This window comes from Canis lupus, chromosome 34, assembly GCF_011100685.1.
Source record: "Canis lupus familiaris isolate Mischka breed German Shepherd chromosome 34, alternate assembly UU_Cfam_GSD_1.0, whole genome shotgun sequence".
In the NCBI taxonomy this organism is placed as follows: domain Eukaryota; kingdom Metazoa; phylum Chordata; class Mammalia; order Carnivora; family Canidae; genus Canis; species Canis lupus.
Window position 1 is genome coordinate 3914111 of NC_049255.1, and position 19030 is coordinate 3933140.

At 44.9% G+C, this 19030-nt stretch overlaps 1 protein-coding gene and 1 long non-coding RNA gene across 5 annotated transcripts in view; one reads left to right on the top strand and one right to left on the bottom strand.

The window, feature by feature from the left end:
* ANKRD33B (ankyrin repeat domain 33B) overlaps positions 1 to 19030 on the bottom strand; it is an 81747-nt gene that overhangs the window by 50419 nt on the left and 12298 nt on the right. The window lies entirely within an intron of this gene.
* Positions 17092 to 18704, top strand: LOC106558190. Its single transcript, XR_005383662.1, has 2 exons — positions 17092 to 17563; positions 18530 to 18704. It is a non-coding gene; the product is annotated as an uncharacterized LOC106558190 (long non-coding RNA).

A 19030-nucleotide genomic window follows, 5' to 3' on the forward strand; every position in this document is an offset into this window, starting at 1 on the left:
GCAAATTCCACTCACGGGAAGAAACTCAGAAGAAATAAAGTCTATATTCATTTAAAGATGTGTATAAAAACGCTTAGGAGGGTTTTATTCATAACAGCCAAAAATTGCAAACAACGCAAATATTCATCATCAAAAGACTGGCTGGTTGAGGAAGCCTTGCTATCCACAAGCTTAGGAATACTACTCAGCAGCCAAAAAGAACAGAATCCTGGTACATGCAACAACCCCAAAAAGTCTCAAACACACTGCACCGAAAGAAATAAGCCAGACGTAAAAAAGCACATGCTGTTTGACTCCATTTAATGAAACCCGAGGATGAGCAAAATTAATCTATAGTGATGAAAAACAGTAAAGGGGATTGTTGGAAGGAGTAGGAGAGAACTTTCTAAGGTAATGGAAATGTCCTATATCTCAAACTGCATAATATTTAAACGTGTATACTCATTTGTCAAAATTCACTGGGCTGTACCCTGAAGAGCTCTGCCTTTCTCTGTGTGCAAATTACACCTCAGTGAAGTAAGACAGACGGAAACCAACTTAGCCAAAGATCTACAAACGGCCAAACCCACAATGAGATCTCATTACACATCTGCTAGGATGTCTATCATCAAAAAAAAAAAAAAAACAAGCGTTGGTGAGGATGTGGGGAAACTGGACTGCGGGCACCACTGGTAGGAATGTAAAATAGTGTGACCGCCGTAGAAAAGTTTGGACGCTCCTGAGAAAGCTAGATATAGAATGGCCTTATCAGGACGCCTGGGTGGCTCAGTCAGTTGGGCAGCCGACTCTCAATTTCGGCTCAGGTCATGATTTCAGGATTGGTGGATGGAGCCCTGTGTGTTGGGCTCTGCACTCAGTGGGAAGTCTGCTTGTGGATTCTCTCTCTCTCCCTCTTCTTCTGCCCCTGCCCCTGCTCTCTCTCTAGCTCTCTAAAAGAAATACATAAATCTTTAAAAGAGAGAGAGAGAGAGAAAGACCGGCCATATGACCCAGCAATTCCACTCCTAGGTATGTACCCAGAGGAACTTAAGGCAGGAATTCAAACAGACATTTGTACACTTGTGCGCACAGCAACATCATGCACAAGAGCTGAAGGTTACAGGCAACCCAAGTATCCATGAGCATGGATGAACAAGATGTGGTCTCAGATGACAGGAGGTTATGTCTTTAAATCAAGGAGTGAAATTCTAAGCACCTGCTACAGCACCATGGACCGTGAAGGCATCATGCTGGGTGCAGGAAGCCAGACACAAGAAGACAAACATAGGATTCCGTCCATGTGACATATCTACAATAGGCAAACTCAGAGACAGAAAGTAGGTTAGAGGTTCCCAGAACTCAGGGGAGGAGGAATGGAGAGTTACTGCTTCACGGTTACAGGGTTTCTGCCCGGAGTGATAAAAACAGACGATAGTGACCGTTGCACAACAGCGTGAGCGTAAGTCATGCCACTCAATTGTACACTAGTTACAATGCTTAGAAAGGAAGTTTTATGTTATGTACATATTCACCACACTAAAAAAAAGAAGTCACAATGGAGTGTGCCCCAAACTGTTTAGATCTATACCTTGAATGGACAAAGTGTATGATATATATTGAATTATATCTCAGTGAATCTGTGAAAAATGAAAAAAAAAAGATAGAAAAGCAACTTAGAGATATATGCATGAAACGGGCAGATCTCAGAATCATTGTCACATGAAAGAAGCCAGGCACCACCGCACACACTGTGTGATTCCACCCGTCCCAGCACTGACAAAACTAATCCATGGTGATAGAAATCGGAGTGGTGTGTGCTTCTGATGGCAGGGGCGGGGGGGGGGGGGGGCGTTGCTGAGCAGAAACTAGAGGAAATTCTATCTTGAGCTGTGGGACAAAGCCCAGGTGCACGAGTTTGTCAAAAATCATCCAGCTGAAAAAAAAAAAAAAAAATCATCCAGCTGTTCATTTAGAATCACTATATGCAAATTATACCTCAATAAACTACTATTATGACAAAATATGGTTTAGAAGCAAAAAAGGCAGGGACGCCTGGGTGGCTCAGTGGTTGAGCATCTGCCTTTGACCCAGGGCATGATCCCAGGGTCCTGGGATCAAGTCCTGCCTCAGGCTCCCCACATGGAGCCTGCTTCTCCCTCTGCCTGTGTCTCTGCCTCTCTCTGTGTGTCTCTCATGAATAAATAAATAAAATCTTTAATAAATAAATAAAAGCAACAAGGCATGGATGGCGCCGTGAAGGGCGTGGGGAAGAGCAGGCCCAGAGGTGGGAAAGCAAGCTGACCCTCCCATCAGGAGGTCCCCCGGAAGGAGCCAGCAGCACTGAATCAGGGGCAGGCATGGCGGGTGCTGAGGGAGCAGAGCCAGAGGTGGTCAGACAGGCGAACCACCACGTGACGTTGGGCATGACGTAAGAAGAGGTGACTGGCTTGACGTGGGCTTCTAAGAAAATATCAAAGTCACCGGCCAAGGAAAACAGCACAGCAAGAAAATCCAGTGCTCCTAGTAAACAAATGAAGGGCCAGGGATCTAAAACCAACCACAGGAAGAGTCTCACATCCACACCAGACAGATTCTACTGGAATCAGGGACTCACGTGAGAGCACGGTTCAGTCATTTTGTTGTTTTGTTTTGTTCTGGCTGGCTACGGTTTGCCTAGCTTATGTCCAAAAACAATATATCCTCCAGGCACACGCAAGACAGCATGTCCTCAAGCTTTTCCCTGAGTCAGGGAACGCCATTCCTTTGGTCTGACTAAAGTGTTAGAAGGGCCTTCCTCTGCTGTCCACACATCACACCTGCCTGTTCACTGAGACAACGGACAGAGATTTCTAGAGTCATAATCATCCCGATGGTGGTGACCAGTTGGGGTACCCAGTTGGGGTGCAGGGACGAGCCCAGAAAAGTGGCCTCATGAGCAGTGACGACCCCCTGAGGATTCGTTTCTTTCCTGGAGGGGCGTTCAGGGCCTCCCCTTGCCACACCCTGCCCCCCACCCCCAGGTCCCTCCTCTGAGAAAGGCCCCTCACTCAGGCCTGAGCCACGACCCTCTCTCCCTCATCTACCCTGGAACCTGTGAATGTGGCCTTATCTGGAAAGAGTCTTTGCAGGTATAATCAAGTTAAGGATCCTGAGAGGTGTCTGAGGGTCTCAGTCAGTGAAGCACCTGCCTTTGGCTCAGGTCGTGACCCCAGGGTCCTGGGATCAAGCCCCTATTGGGCTCCCTGCTCAGCGGGGAGCCTGTTTCTCCCTCTGCTCCTCCCCCTGCGCGTTCTCTCTCTCTCTCTCTCTCAAATAAATAAATAAAATATATTCTTTTAAAAAGTTAAGGGTCTTGAGATGAGGTAGTCCTGGAGATGAGACTGAGATACAGGGAAGCCATGTGAAATCAGAGACGGCGAGCAGAGCGGTGTAGACACACCAACGTCTGGGGCCATCAGAGCCTGGAAGAGGCCGGACCACCCCCTGGCCCAGGGTCTTCACAGAGAGCACGAACCTGCCGGCCCCTCGATTTGGGATTTCCAGCCTCTGGAACTGTGAGAGGGAAGATGTGTTGTGGAAGCTGCCAACTTCATGCTAATTTGCTCCCAGAGCCCTAACCCACATGTCCACACTCCACTGCCGCATTCGCCCTGTGTCCCCTGAGCCTTCCCCCTCCCCTCCTGCTCAGCACACACCACCTTTGGATAAGGCCCTCACTGGCCCCCAACGGCAGCAAAAGCCCCCATCAGGTCACCTGCCTCCTGGCCTGACTCCCCTGCACCCTCCACACTCAAGTGTTCTCTGTGCTTACAAGTGTCCAGTCCTGTAACCGCCAGCTGCCCTCAGGCTGGCCTCTGCCCCCGTCCCAGGCCTGGGCGGGCACCATGCCAGTGACACCTGTTACAGTAGAAGCAAGTACTGAGGCGGTGCATTTGCAAAAATCAGATTCAACCGTGCTGTGCACGGAAATACTCAAGATGCCTGGTCACTTGTTTAGCTTTTCTTCTCCAGCCACTGGCAACCTCAACTTTTAGTACATGGTAAAATATGGCTGATTAGGGAAATGAGTGGGATAAATACTCTGCAAATAGAGCCCTAAGACATCAATGCTGTGCCTCAAAAAGAAACAACCCATCTGGGCAACTAACACTATCAGAGAGCATCCCTTATCAGCAACAGGGGAGCCCTCACTCACTTAGGCTTCCAGTTAGTTCCTGCAACACAGTCCTGAGCAGGGTCCACCTGCCTTCACCCACAGGAATATTGGGAATGCAGGGTATTTCTAAGCCCACAGGGAGATGGGGCCAAAGTTCATGCCATTGCTTGTACCACAGCTATTTCCAATCCCTTCTGCTTGCAGCTCTATAGAGTTCCGTGTAACTCTTAGTATTCCCAAAACCAGCACTCATAGACTAAGCGAATGCTCCAAACATCCACCTGCAAAATGCTGTTGTCATTGTTTTAATAGACTATTTTTTCTAGCAGTTTCAGGTTCACAGTAGAACTGAATGCAAGGCAGAGAGGCTCCCCTACCTGCAAAGTTTTAGTAACTGAAATGATGTCCAGAACAAAGTAGGGCCAATGCTACTATATTCCAACTTCCAACAGTGAAGCAATAAAAGCTAAGACCGGTCTTTTTTGTTTAAAGAGCTTAATAGGTTAATTAGCTAAAGCTTTGCAAAAATGAAAAGGAAACATAGAGTAAATATATGCCATAAAACTTAAAAATACGTTATTGCATAGAGAAGGGAAGGTGGTCTAGTACCCTAGCTGATTCTTCAACTAACAGCTATCTTGTCAGAGGACTATCAATGTTAATTGTTTTCAACTGCTGGACTCCAACCATGGGTAAAATGGAGATATACAGAGGCATAATTACAGATGAGAGAAAGTGCTATTAATCTCATCAGTGGAAACATAATGAGGACAGGAGAGGTGGGCGTGGGGAGAGGAAGTTAAGGGTAAGGTTAGGAACATCCTTCCCAACACAGGAGTCAGAATACTGACTAAAACTATGGCAAAGCAATCAAGGTTGAAATAAAAGATATTATAGAGTGCAGTGCAGGTGCCTGACAATTAACTTTTTCAATTCTAAGCGCCTAACATTACACTTTTGATTCCAAAGAATCCACTTTAAGACATCCATCTTGAGTCAACACAGGGCCAGTTATTCAACTAGATAAGGAGCCAGGCTGCCCCGCCCCTGATGTTACTCTTTTTAGAAAGCCCTGGGTGACCTAGATAACTCTAGATTGCCAGACTGTTCGCCTACCCCTCCTGCACCATAATTCCACTTCGTGTTTTAAATTCACCAATAAAGAGTGAACCACCAAAACCCTAGGTCCCATCTCAACCCCAACAAATGCAGAACTACAGGCCTATCAGGGTTCTCCCCTTACCCCACACACACAGCCGCCTCCCCCTCCTCTTGGTCCTTGCCACCTGTCTTCCTCCCTTCCCTCCTTCTGACCCTCCCTCCCTTCCTCCCTGCACTCAATCCCAGGTTTCAGAGTTTCCTGATGATTACTGCTCAGGGGAACTTGCAATCATAGTAAGAACCACAAGGACTGCTCCAGAACAACATTGGCTCTGACTGGGGAAATGCCCAGGTGAGAGCCCCATGCTTTTGTAGTTGGTAGTATCACCACTGATAGGCTGAGAACACAAAACAATAAGGCATTAGAACAATAAACATGAAAAACTATGAGTAGTGTGTCTGATTGGAGAGAGGGGGGCATCCATCTGTCATTGCAGGGAGTCATTAGCATTGTTCCGAATGGATAAATCGAAACACCCATTATGAGCAAGCTGTCCATCAGCGGGGAGGTGACCACCAGAAGATATGGGAATGAGTCAAAACAACCCCTTCTGGAAAGCAGACAAACAAGAAAAGGTCTGAGGTGCATCCACAAGCCCACCAGCAAGAATATCTTCTAGGATATAACAAAGACTTGAACAAAAATGGGTGAAGGGGGTAAAAGATATAAACTTCCAATTACAAATTAAACAAGCCAGGGGAATGTCATGTCCAGCACAGTGACAATAGTTAACAATTCCGTGTTGCATATTCAAAAATTGCTAGTTGTTAATAGATTTTAAACGTTCTCATCACAAGAAAAAAAGCTGTAACTCGTAACTCTGTGTGGTGGTGGATGTTAACCAGAGTTACTGCGGTGATCACTTTGCAATATATATAAATATCAAATCATTACATTATACACCTGAAGCGAATGTACTATTACATGTCAATGCTACCTCAATTAAAAAAAAAAAGAGTACTAACAAGAATTAAAAAGTACATTAATGGGAAAAAATACAACAGATGGCACAGAATAAGACCACTGTCATTAAATTTTGAGGCTGTTAAAGGGATAATATAGAAAATGGATGGGTTATTTAACCAACATTGCTGAGAACATTGATTATTAAGCAGGCAAAGTATACACACATATACCATATATCAAAAGGACTAAAAAATTAAGGGCAAAAAACATATCTATTCATACATACATACATACTCACATTCTAAAGTAGTTAAAATAGTTAATGTCATTGATCACAAGGAAGGGACTTGAAAGCATAATAGCTACGTATAAAATAACAAAAATATAAATTCACTTTATGTGAAAACATAATTATTCATTTACCTTTTAAAAATCATTAAAAAATAATAAAATAAATAAAATAAATAAAAAATCAGAAGCAAAATTAAATAGAAATTTAAAAACAATGACCAAAATTAATGACATATACAGGATTATTTAAACATACAGAAATGTATTAAATATCAGCATTACATAGTGGATAAAGAAAAATCAGAAGAAAACAAAGAATCAACAAATATGTGTGAAATACATATAATCTCACTAGTAAGCAAAGTGGTGAAAATTAAAATATTAATGAGACACCATGTACTTAACAAAAAAGATTATATTTCAGTTATTCACAGAAGACAGATTACTCAGTTAATGGTGTTGGATAAATGCCCTAGCCATATGGGGAAATGTAAGATTGGACCTTTACCTCAAGCCTTATGCCAAAATGAATCATTAAATATACGATCGAAAAAACACTGGAAGAAAATTTAGATGACGATTTCTATAAACTTGGCTTTAAAAAAGCATTTTGAAGCATAATAGCAAAGCCAGAAACCATAAAGAAAAAGACAGATAAATCTGAGTATACAAGAATCTACACCTCTTCAGCAAAAAAAAAAAAAAAAAAAAACAGTATAAACAAAGTAAAAAGACGGGTAATAGGCACTTTCAACTTCAGCTATGAAAAGCTCAATTCAATCACATCTACTGTGCCACTGAGAGCACAAGTAAAATTGCATTTTTTTTTTAAATCTATTTGGAAGCATCCGACTTCCAAAACAAGCAGGACTTGCAGGCTCTATATCCCAGAAAGAATGTAAAAGCCCTGAGACAAGGTTCCATTCTCACTCTCTTCCCCTCACAGTATTTGCTGATTCATAAGCCTGAGAGACCCAGAAACCAAGCAGCGAGCAGTAGCTGCAGATTAGAGGCATTAGGCAAAGTCTATCACAGTCTTGGGGGTTAAGAAGACAAAACTGGAGTTCATGGCCTGCCAAGTAAGCCAGGCCTGTCAAACATGCCACATTTTCTGTAGCAAGCCCAAAGGGCTAGCCCGGGGAGTGGGGCAAGCCAGAAATAGACCAGACCTCACAAAGACCGCAACCCAGCCTGCTTTCATCCGCCCACTCTGTCTGCCAGAAGCAAATTAAATCCTCTCTGGAGGAAGATAACACCATTTAAAGCTACTTCAATTTTTCACATACAGCCTCTACCATTAAAAAAAAAAAAAAGAAATTACCAAACATATCAGGAGAAAAAGAAACCAGAAAAAATATCTCCAGGACATACTGATATTGGCGTGATCAGTCTTTACACTAACTGTGATTATATACATAAGAGAGAATAATGACAAATGGGAAGTTTTAGCAGAGAACTAGAATCTATTTTTTAAAAAGCATCAATTTAAAATCAAGTTAAAATTTTGGAAATAAAATATAGAATAACTGAAACTAAGAATTTAAAAATGAGTTAAGGTGTGCTTTGGGGGGGCTCAGTTAGCATCTGCCTTCGGCTCAGGTCATGACCTCATCTGGGTCCTGGGATCAAGCCCCACAGCATGGAGCTCCCGGCTCAGCGGGAGTTTGCTCCTACCTCTCCCTCTGCTCCTCCCCACAGCTAATGCTCACACTCACTCTTTCTGTCTCTCAAATAAATAAATCTTTTAAAATAAACAAACAAATAAATAAAAAGGAGTTAAGAAGCAGATTAGGATACACCGAACTGGAAGATGAGTGAACCAAAAATGCCCAGATAGGAAAAAAAGGATGGAAAGATAAGAAAAAAACACATAAGAGTCCCATGGAGCACGGTGGAAAAGGTATAACGTACGTGATGCTGGTGTCACATGCTGGGAAGGAAAAAAGAATGAGACAAAACAATATTTGACAAGACAACAGCAGAGAATGTCCCTGAACTGACAAGACATCAAGCCATAAATTCAAGAAGTTCTACAAACTCTGAAGAAGGTTTAAAAAATAAATACAAACTGGAAAAAGAATGTGGAACATATGCTAGACAAAGAATAACTTTGGCGGATTTTAAAAATTCTTAGAACTCAAGAAGAAAACAGACTAATCCAAACAAATGGGTAAAGGATAGATATGAAGAAGATCATGTTATATGAAACTTGTTCCCACCTCACTCATCATCAGAGACACCCATGTCAAAGTCAGGCATATCATTTTTCTTACCATGAGTTAGGAAAGATTAAAAAGAGGGTAATAACTAGCATTGCAAAGTATGAAAGGAAAGGTAAATTTCCTATCTTGCTAATGATATGATGAGCATAAAGAAGTTCCCTCTTTCTAGAGGGCAATTTATTATTATGTATCACATCAGTCAGGATAGGCTACATTGTATGACAGTAACAAGCAATCTCCAAATTCCAATGGCTTGTGACAGATGTCTGCTTGCTCACATGACCCATCCACCGTCGGTGGGCGACATTGTCTTCCCTTTAGGACACGAGTTGACGCAGGAGGCTCTATCAGGGATATTTCCAAGCCTCACTGCGAAGGAAACCCAAACCCCATGGGTCTTAACATTGATGGCCAAAGGTTACACTGATTTGGTCAGAGCAAGGGGAATGAGCGAATGTAATGCTACAGAGAGAGAAGTCTGCTCGTGCTCCAGGGAGAGGCAGAATTTTTCATGAAAATTAAATGACCCACCATGCACATCCAAACTCAAGACCTAACAATGTCAATAAATAAATAAATAAATAAATAAATAAATAAATAAATAGATTATCTCAATTTGTAAAGGTATATGTAAACTGCTGTATTGCTTATAAAGGATAAACGAATTAATCTCGGTGTCCATCAGGAAGTCATAAGCTAAATAAAGGAAAATATACAGAAAACAGAATATATTGCAGTCATTAAAAATAATGATGAGTATTTGCTGACATGGAAAGATGTCCTCAATAAGCTGCCAAGGAAAAAAGCAGATTATATGTACCATATTATATTAAATGACTGTGAAGTCATACCTAAAACATTTCATTATCTCTACATCAGAGATTTTCATCTTTGGCATTTTGCCTTTCTGTATTACCTAGATATCTTACAATATGAATGCGTGACTTTAATCTTTCAAAGACCAACAAACCCATTTCAATACTTTTAATAATTCATGTGCAATGTCACAAGGATCCAGCAAAACAGGCAATTTCATAGGACTGCTGGTGGAAGGAAAAATCAGTAGTCTTCCTAGATAGCAAGATGCCTTTAAGAGGCCCATACTCTTAAAACAGATAATCTACCTCCTAAAACTTGATCCAAAAAGAAATGTTCCGAGCACCAATACAAGATATACCAAGACATCTATTCATGAGAGCATTAGTATAAATAACGAAAATCTACAAACAATGAAAATGCTCAACAAATGATTAAACAGTGATGTATGTAGGAATAGGTTTTAAAAATCAAGATTCTGAAGTACTTTTAACAGAAATGAGCTCAGAAGATGCTTCTAAGTGACAAAAGCAGAATCCAAGACTGTATTTATAGGACAAACCTTAGAGATAGATAAAAAGACGGACAGATCATGTCAAACTTTAACTTCATTATCTCCTCCTATCAGCGGTATTCATTTATATCTTCTTCATACTTGGCTCTTTCTTGCTTTGTTTTTGTTTTCATTTTCCACACCTAAATATTTATATTGGAAGCAGAAAAAAAATCCAACAAATATTACTGCCATATGTCAGAGTAAAGGAGTAAGGATCAGAGGGCGGTGTGATCATTCACAGGGAAAGCCAAACTCTATCCAGAAGGATTGTCACAAATCACTAAAATCAGAAACATTACACCACAATGAAAACTTCAGGCTTCCAACTTCATTGCACCTTGAAATTCAGCAAGCAAAATGTTCTCCCAACCTCTTAGCACATAACTGCTGCTGAGAACCAGGAAACACGTGAATAAGCTCCCCGGTAAACGTAAATGTAATTGTAAAAGACCCACATTTGCACTAGAAAGAGCTTTCCCCATTTGAATCTGTTCTGATGTTAGGAGACCAACAGCAATTTCTTAAATTACACATTAAGATGATGCACAAAAAATTTAGCATGAAAACTGAGGATAACCACTCTGCTGGCCTAAATGTTGTTAGAAACCGTATAGAGAGAAGAAAGCAGCAAGCACGCACGCGTGTGCACTGAGTTACAGGGACCCCCACCCCACCCCTAGGCATGGATGCATGCGCAGTGTTACAGGGACCCCCACTCCACCCCCCAGGCACAGATGCACGTGCACTGAGTTACAGGGACCCCCCCACTCCACCCCTAGGCACGGATGCACGCACACTGAGTTACAGAGACCGCATGCACACTGTATTTTCACAGTGCATCAGATGTATATGCTGACTTGCAGACCAACTAAAAAGCTCCTGGCTGTGGGACCAACACCACCCTTTCTTTCTCTTTCATATATAGGGCTGCATTATTTCTTGCTGTCACAACTGGAAGAAATACTACCTGGTACTAGGTGTAGCTGATGGAGAAACTCTCAAGACCCTCATTAATGCAGAATTCGCAGTCTTCACAGAGTGGTGTGGCCATCTGTTCCTTCCTTGGAGGCAGAGCTCCAGGGCTTGTACTTCTCCAGGCTTCCAGTCTCCTGAAGAGGGCCTGGCGTGGAAAAGCCTCAGGTGAAGATCTGGGGTTGGGTGGACGATTGATGGCTCAATCAATGGAGGATCGATCCAGGTGAGGAAGGAGAGAAGGGGCCATGGCAGTGAAGCCGAGGTGCAGCCCTCCACTCACCCCAGAACCATGGCTCTGCTTTATATATGTCCCACTTGGTGCCCCCAGCCCCAGGTGGAAGCCTATCAAACACCAGAGTCCCGGACCTCTTCATGGGAGGGCACCTAGCACACCTTCTGGCAGCGAGCTTCTGGGCAGCCAGGCCATAGAGGCTGACAGAGGAAACCACAAGCACCCCAGAAGTGCTTTCCAGTTCTCAGGTTTCTCTTGGGGTCTCTCTTCCCAAGAGTGAAGCCTGGCGCTCCACAGACTCTCATCATCCCATTTGTAAGCTTCCTACATCAAAGGGAAATATCCACCCAGACTTGAAGTCTGACCTAAACAGCTAAAGTTTAAGGACAGAGATGAGCAGCCCAAATACAGACTTGTCAACCAAGGACCACATTTGGGGACCCTGGCTCTCAACCCACTATGTATCCATAGAATACCTGATCTAGTTACAGGACTGTTAAAAGGCACTAAAATCCAGTTAAGTATGATGTACCAGCCATGCTCACCACAAGCAGTCCTGAAGGGTGTCTGGCCCCCGACACTGTGGCCGCCCCATCCACTGGAAGGAGCACCCCAGGACATTATTCAAACTTTCACTTCTGAGTGGAACTGGGTCTTTATCTTTTTTTTTTTTTTAATAATAAATTTATTTTTTATTGGTGTTCAATTTGCCAACATACAGAATAACACCCTGGGTCTTTATCCTGCCTCTAACTCTCACTGCCCAAGGCTGGCCTTCTCTCATCAAGTGATCTCCCCGGTCCCTCTGACCTCTCCTGCTAGCTCCCCTCTTCATTCTGCTCTTAGCCTTCTGGCTTCCTGGCGGTTCCAGAACATTCCAGGAGTTCCCACCCCACAGCCCATGGTTCTTGCCACTGCATCTGGACTGCTCCTCCTCTAGACAACAGCACAGCAAGACTTTCACTTCTTTCATGCTTTTATTCAAAGGTTCTCTCCTCAGCCTGGAGGGCAAGTTTCAGATCAGCCCCACACTATGCACTCACACCTTGCTTGCTACCATTTCTCCTCAGCATCCATCGCATGCTAGGGGTTTTATGCCTTTTACTTAATTGTCTTGTTTATTGTTTCTCTCCCCCAAACGTATATGAGCTCCATTCAAGTAGGGATTTCACTCTGTTCAGCTCTCCGGTCCCTAGAACACTGCCCACTGCAAGGTACACCTGTTCAATAAATATTTGCTAAATCAATGAACCCATTAAAATGAAAAGAAGGTAACTTCAAAACTCAAGAACCAAAATCACGAAGCATATTTCATGCAAATAGTGTCTGTAGTATTTTTTAAAGAAAGAACTGCAGCCCAGTGTTCGCTTGAAGTGTTATTAGTTAATAAATATGTTATGATTTTGAAATCAAAACCAAATGCAGTTTACTTGATAGAATGCACATCACAAAGTCTTGCCAGGCATGAAATGGGTCATCTCTGGCTCCTCGTTGGCTTCACTATCAATTAAATTTCCAAGAGCATGTGGTGGCCGCCTCCAGACGTCCTCCTTAGCACCGGATAAAGCTGGAGCGAACATCACAAAAGGCAAACTCTGTGAAATTTGAGTGGATGCGTCATGCCTCTTGCAGCTCATCTCCTCATATTACATTTTTAAAAGCACAACTTGTCCTATTATGAGTATTTTCCAAGGGGAAAATGAAGTATAACGTTCAGAGTCGAACAACAAATACTCCAACGAAGAGTCTAAGATGTGTTTACAGTGCTGACGGCTGCAGCTACAGGCTTTTCTCAATTTGTGGAATAGGAGCATCTCGCAGGAGCTGCTAAACACAATTTTCCAATGAAGCAGTGTAAATTTCAAAAACACCTGACAAAACATTTGGTGAGTAAGAGGCAGAAGAGAGCAACCAGGCATGCCAAATACTATAGATTCTTCTATGACCTCAGGAATTTCTCTGCACATAAAGACACCCACGCTCACAACTCAAAACAATTTTGCTACCTTTATTCTCTATTTCAGTGAGCATCAACTGGGGAGTGATTTTGTTCCCTGAGGGTCATGTGTCAATGTCTGGAGACATTTTTGGTTGTCACAACTGGGGGGGATGGGTGCTACTGGCATCTAGTGGGCTGAGGCCAGGGATGCCACTCAGCATCCTATAGGGCACAGGACAATCCCCACAACAAAGTATTACCTGGCCCCAACTGTCAGTAATGCCAAGGTAGAGAAGCCTCAACATAATAAAGGCCATTTGTGAAAAGCCCACAGGGAACTTCCTCATCAAGGGGGAAAAATGGAAAGCTTTCCTCTAAGGTCAGGAATGAGACAAGGATGTCCACTCTTACCATTTCTACTCAACGCCGTACTGGAAGTACTAGCAAGAGCAATCAGACAAGAAAAAGAAATAAAATGCATCCAAATCAGAAAGAAGTAAGATTATCTCTGCAGATAACATAATCCTATACATAGAAAGCCCTAAAAACTCCACAGAAAACTGTTAGAACTAATAAATGAGTTGGGAAAGCTGCCGGATACAAAATCAACATGCAAAAAATGAGTCACATTTCTCTACCCCAATCAAGATCTATCTGAAAAGGAAATCAAGAAAACAATCCCATTTATGATAGCATCGAAAAGAGTAAAATGCACAGGAATAAATTTAACCAAGGACATGAAAGATCCATATGTTTAAAACTATAAAACACTGATGAAAGAAATGGAAGAAACTACAAATAAATAGGTATCTTGTGTTCATGGATTAATATTGTTAAAATAGTCAACTACCCAAAGCAATATACAGATTTGGTGCTATCCCTATTAAAATTCCAAAGACATTTTTAACAGAAATAGAAAAAAGAGTTCTAAAATTTGTTTGGAACCTTAAAAGACCCCAAATAGCAGAAGCAATCTTGAGAAAGAAGACGATGCTGAAGGCATCACACTCCCTGATTTCAAATATTACAAAGTTATCGTAATGAAGACGGGATAGTATCAGCACAAAAGCAGAGACACTCAGATCAACAGAACAGAACCTAGAAAAAAAATTCAAGTATGGAAAGTCAAGTGATTTTTTTTTTAAAGGATTTTATTCATTTATTCATGAGAGACACAAAGAGAGAGAGGGGCAGAGGCACAGGCAGAGGAAGAAGCAGGCTCCATGCAGGGAGCCCGATGTGAGACTAGATCCCGTATCCCAGGATCACGCCCTGAGCCAAAGGCAGACACTCAAAGTCTGAGCCACCCAGGCATCTCAGTCAACTGATTTTTGACAAGGGCACCCTGAACATACATACTGGGGAAAAGACCATCTCTTCAGTAAATGAAATTGGAGAAACTGGATATCCACATGCAAAGGATGACATTGGATCCTTATCTTACACCATCCACAAAAATCAACAGAGTGGACTAAAAACTGAAATGTGTGACCTGAAACTGTGGCTTTAAATATTTCAAAATCCAGGTATCTAGCTGACAGCCAGACACAGCTTCCCAATTTTATCCAATAGGAATGTATAAACCACCTACTACGTGCACCAAACTCTGCCAGACTGAAGAGGACAGAAACTGAACGATGTTGATGCTCTCTCCTTCCTGGAGCTTAGAGAGTCTAGTGAGGAAGCACTGGCCAAGCAATATCAAACAAAGCCAAAAGAAAAGAGTTTTATAAACAAGTTGCAAACTGTGCCAAGAATCCAGAGAGAAGCCACCTGGAGAGGAGGAGGTGCTGGAGAAAGATCCCAGCGAGGGTAACATCTGAGACTGCCCTGAGGTAGGGAGAAGAGTAGAGTATGGGTCCAGGGACAATAAGGATCTACGTCAGGGCGTGGAGCTGGCACAGCACATGGGGGGGGGGGGGGGGGGGAGGTAACAAGTCACCTGGCTCAGTCACCTCGGCTCAGTCACCTCGCTGACACAAAGGGAAGCAGTAGAAAATCAGGAATTTGGAGCATTCTTGTAGGAAGACCTGAAGGAAGAGCTTCCGAAGATGTTGCCACTGTACTAAAAGCCACATGTACAAACATAAATCCAGAGGTGTCAGCAGAACAGAGTGGAAAGTGGCAAGATGCGGGGGAGGAGGGGGAACTGGAGAGGAAGTATGGCGTCTATTTCAGGGGGACGTCACAAAGCCCCAAATTACAGCAGCAGTGTGATCCCAAAGAAGAGTGGGAGGCCATCACAGGCCAGGTCCAGTATGTAGAAGTGACTAGATGCAGGAGATGGAGGAGGATGGGCCTACTCCAGGACTGCAGTTATGGGCAAGTAGCCGCGTGGAGACAACCAGGGCCGGCTACGGAATCTGCAGCCCCCTTGCAGAATGAAAATGCTGGGCCCTCGTTCAAAAATCATTTAAGAAATTTCCAGACAGCCACAGCAAAGCGTTACACCAAACAGGGCGCCTTTTAAAGCACGAGGCCCTGGGTACTGCACAGGTGGCACACCCACGGGGCCCGCCCTGGAGGCAGCAGCAACAATGCCAAATGGTGGAGGGCGGTGATGAGCTGTGCTTCAAACACGTAAAGCAGGAGATGCTGGGAGAAGGCTGGCACAAGAAATCCTGCAGATGATCTGAATGCAAGTGAGACTCCTGGGAGAGCTGTCCGGGGCTGAGGGCTGGCAGCAGAACGGGCCTCGGGGGCTCTACAGCAGGCAACGTTCCTCAGGGCACGTGAGTCAGGGCTCTCAGGAGGGATGGAGAGACGACCAGCAGGAGATACAGACACACAGATGTATCTTAAGGAACCGGTCGGACAAGCCTGAGAGCTGGCAGGCTGCAAACTCAGGCAGGAGCTCATGCTAGTCTTGAGGCAAAATTCTCCTGCTCCAGGAAACTTCAGTTTTTGTTCCTAAGGCCTTCGACTGATTGGACTAGGCCCACCCACATTAGGGATGGGGAATCTCCTTAAAAGTCTCCATAGCTGCCAGGGCACAAGAAACCCATGGGGTGCAAGGAGGTGATGACCCCAACTGTGTAGCACTTCACCAGGCCTCAAAGGGTTAGGAGTCCCGAGGTCAGGCCACTGTCAGGATGCAGCCAACTGCTGACAGCAGGGACACTTGGCTGACGGGAGAGGAAGCGGCTGGAACCCAGCCCAGCTGTGCGCCAACCTGCGCCTGGCACAGGCCTGCCAGCTCTCACCTTCCTCCCGGAAGGGATGTCATTTTCCATCGCTGACAACCGTGCCCAAAATGCTGGAGAGGGCGGGGCAGTCCTGCCAAGGCCAGGGGCAGTTTCAGCAGATGGGCTGGAAGAAAAAAATAACTGGAGAGGATGAGGCGGGGCCTTTCACAACATCTGACAACAGAGCCAGAGGGAGAGCCGCAAAGCCTGAAGGGTGGAGTCCTGAGTGAGCAGGGGCGGAACAGACCCCACGGCCACAGCCGGGCCTTGGGCACCGGCCACAGACCCGCCCGCCCCATATGCCTTTGGCTGGGGCCGCATAGGACGGCAGGGGCCTGTCAGGGCCAACCCGCCGCCAGTGGGTCTGGGGCTTGTTTGGTTGGAATTTTATCCCCTTGTTTATGAGGAGGGTTCCAAATGTGATGCAACAAGAAGGAAAAGAATTAGCAGAGAGGACAAGATGGGAGAGGCCATGCCCACAGCAATGGATAGGGGCCCGGGACTTAGGGGGCGGGTCCAAACCCACCCGGGGCAGGGCCTCGTGTTCAGAGGGGAGGGCTCTGCTGGGGGCGGGGCCTCGCCCTCGGGGGCGGGGCCTCATGCTCAGGTAGGAGGGGCCTCATCCTCGGGGGCGGGGCCTGGAGCGGGGGGGGGGGCTCGTCATCGGGGGCGGGGCCTCGTGCTCAGAGGGGACGGGTGGACGCTGCACAGCAGTGTGCTCGTCACCTTTACTGAGCGCTTCTCCTGACCCCTGTCCCAAGACAGGTCAAGGGCAAAATCAGCCTGGCCAGCCTCCCAGCTATTCCTGAGTCAGGAGCAGGAAAGGGGGGCCGAGTGTGGGGGGACAAGCCTGAGGAAAGCTACCTCCCTCTCCTCTTCAAAGCACAGAGCCAGGATGCACCTGAGCAGAAGAGAAAGCCTCTCAGGCTGAACTGGAACACTGACCAGAAGATGTACGTGCCACCCATCAGTGGTTCTCAAAAGTGAGCGTCAGAACCCCCTGCGGGGTTCGGGGAACACAGAGGGCCGACCCCAGCCCGGAATTTCAGATTCAAGAAGTCTGGAGTGAGTCCCCAGGTGCCGCTGACCACACTTGGAGGACCTCAGTGGCAGGTCAGCAAGACCGAGGAGGGATGACCAAGAGGTGAGTTTGGCTTGATGCACAGTGCGAAACGGGTCATGTGTGGGGCTTGGCTCACTTGTGTGAAAACCTTAACTCCGAAGGATGCCTGGGTGGCTCAGTGGTTGAGCATCTGCCATCCGCTCAGGTCATGATCCCGTGTCCTGGCTGTGTGTTTCTCATGAATAAATAAATACAATCTTTAAAAAAAAATGTAATTCCTATCATACATTGGAACTTATAGGAAACTTAAGGTAAGACATTTGAAGGTAGAACGGGCACATGTCACTCGGTCTATGGGTGCGGCACTTCCCGTGGTGAAGTGAATGTTGAATACTAAGATGTTATTCATCCACTCGTGAGACAGACAGAGAGAGGCAGAGACAGGCAGAGGGAGAAGCAGGCTCCGTGCAGGAAGCCTAATGCGGGACTCGATCCCGGAACCCTGGGATCACGCCCTGAGCCAAAGGCAGATGCTCAACCACTGAGCCACCCAGGGGTTGAGTGTCCCTGAATGTTCTTTATTGAGTAAAAGGTCAACATATGTGGTCATAAAGTGGCAAGGATCTAGTTCTTCTTTCCTAAAACTTTTATAAATAATGTAAATGGTTAAAGTAGATGAGTGGTTGCCGAGGGCTGGAGGGGCCGGTTGGATAGGGGTGTCACAGCTGGATGGCACAAGGTTTCTCTCCGAGGTGATGCCTGCATACATCTGGGAATGTCCCCAAAACCACAGAATTGTCCACTGTAAGTAGGAGAACTGTGTGGTATGTGAATTATGTATCAATGCAGCTGTTGTTAAAACACTCTTTTCTTCACTTTTTCCTTCAAATTACTTCCTTTTATTTTGCATTTTGGGGATTCCCCATCACTTAGAACTTTAAGGGCTTAAATTAGCTTTGCTTTCTTTTTAAAAAAATGTTTTCTATTCCTGGACATTCTATGATGACTTAATTATCTAATTTTACTCATGTAAACATTTTTTTTAAGTCCTAGATTAACAGAATTCTATCCTTTCGGAGATGGAGATCATCTACAGGTGAACCATCCAACTCGCCAGGTGGACAACCCTAGGGTTTTTGAGTGGATGCCATACATGTGTGGTTCCATTCACATATTAGAGAAATAAACTATACAGCTCTCCTGCAAGGGGAAACATTTTAAATGCATTTTTAAAAATCTCTTCAGCATTTGATGTATTAGGAAGTGGGGCCTTTTGGGTGTGATTAGGTCATGAGGGTAGAGTCCTGTGATGAAATGGGTGCCTGATAAGAGAGCCCTTCCCCCTTCCCCCATGTGAGGGCAGTAAGAAACCACCTGCTCAGAGCCCGGGCAGCCAGGGAGCAGGACCCACCGGGCACCCCTCCCACAGCACCTGATGTCGGACTCCAGCACCGGGAGGGAGCGATAAATGCTGCTGTGAGCCACGCAGTCTGCAAATTTCTGTCACAGCCACCCAAATGGAATAAAACCCGATTTACAGCAAACATT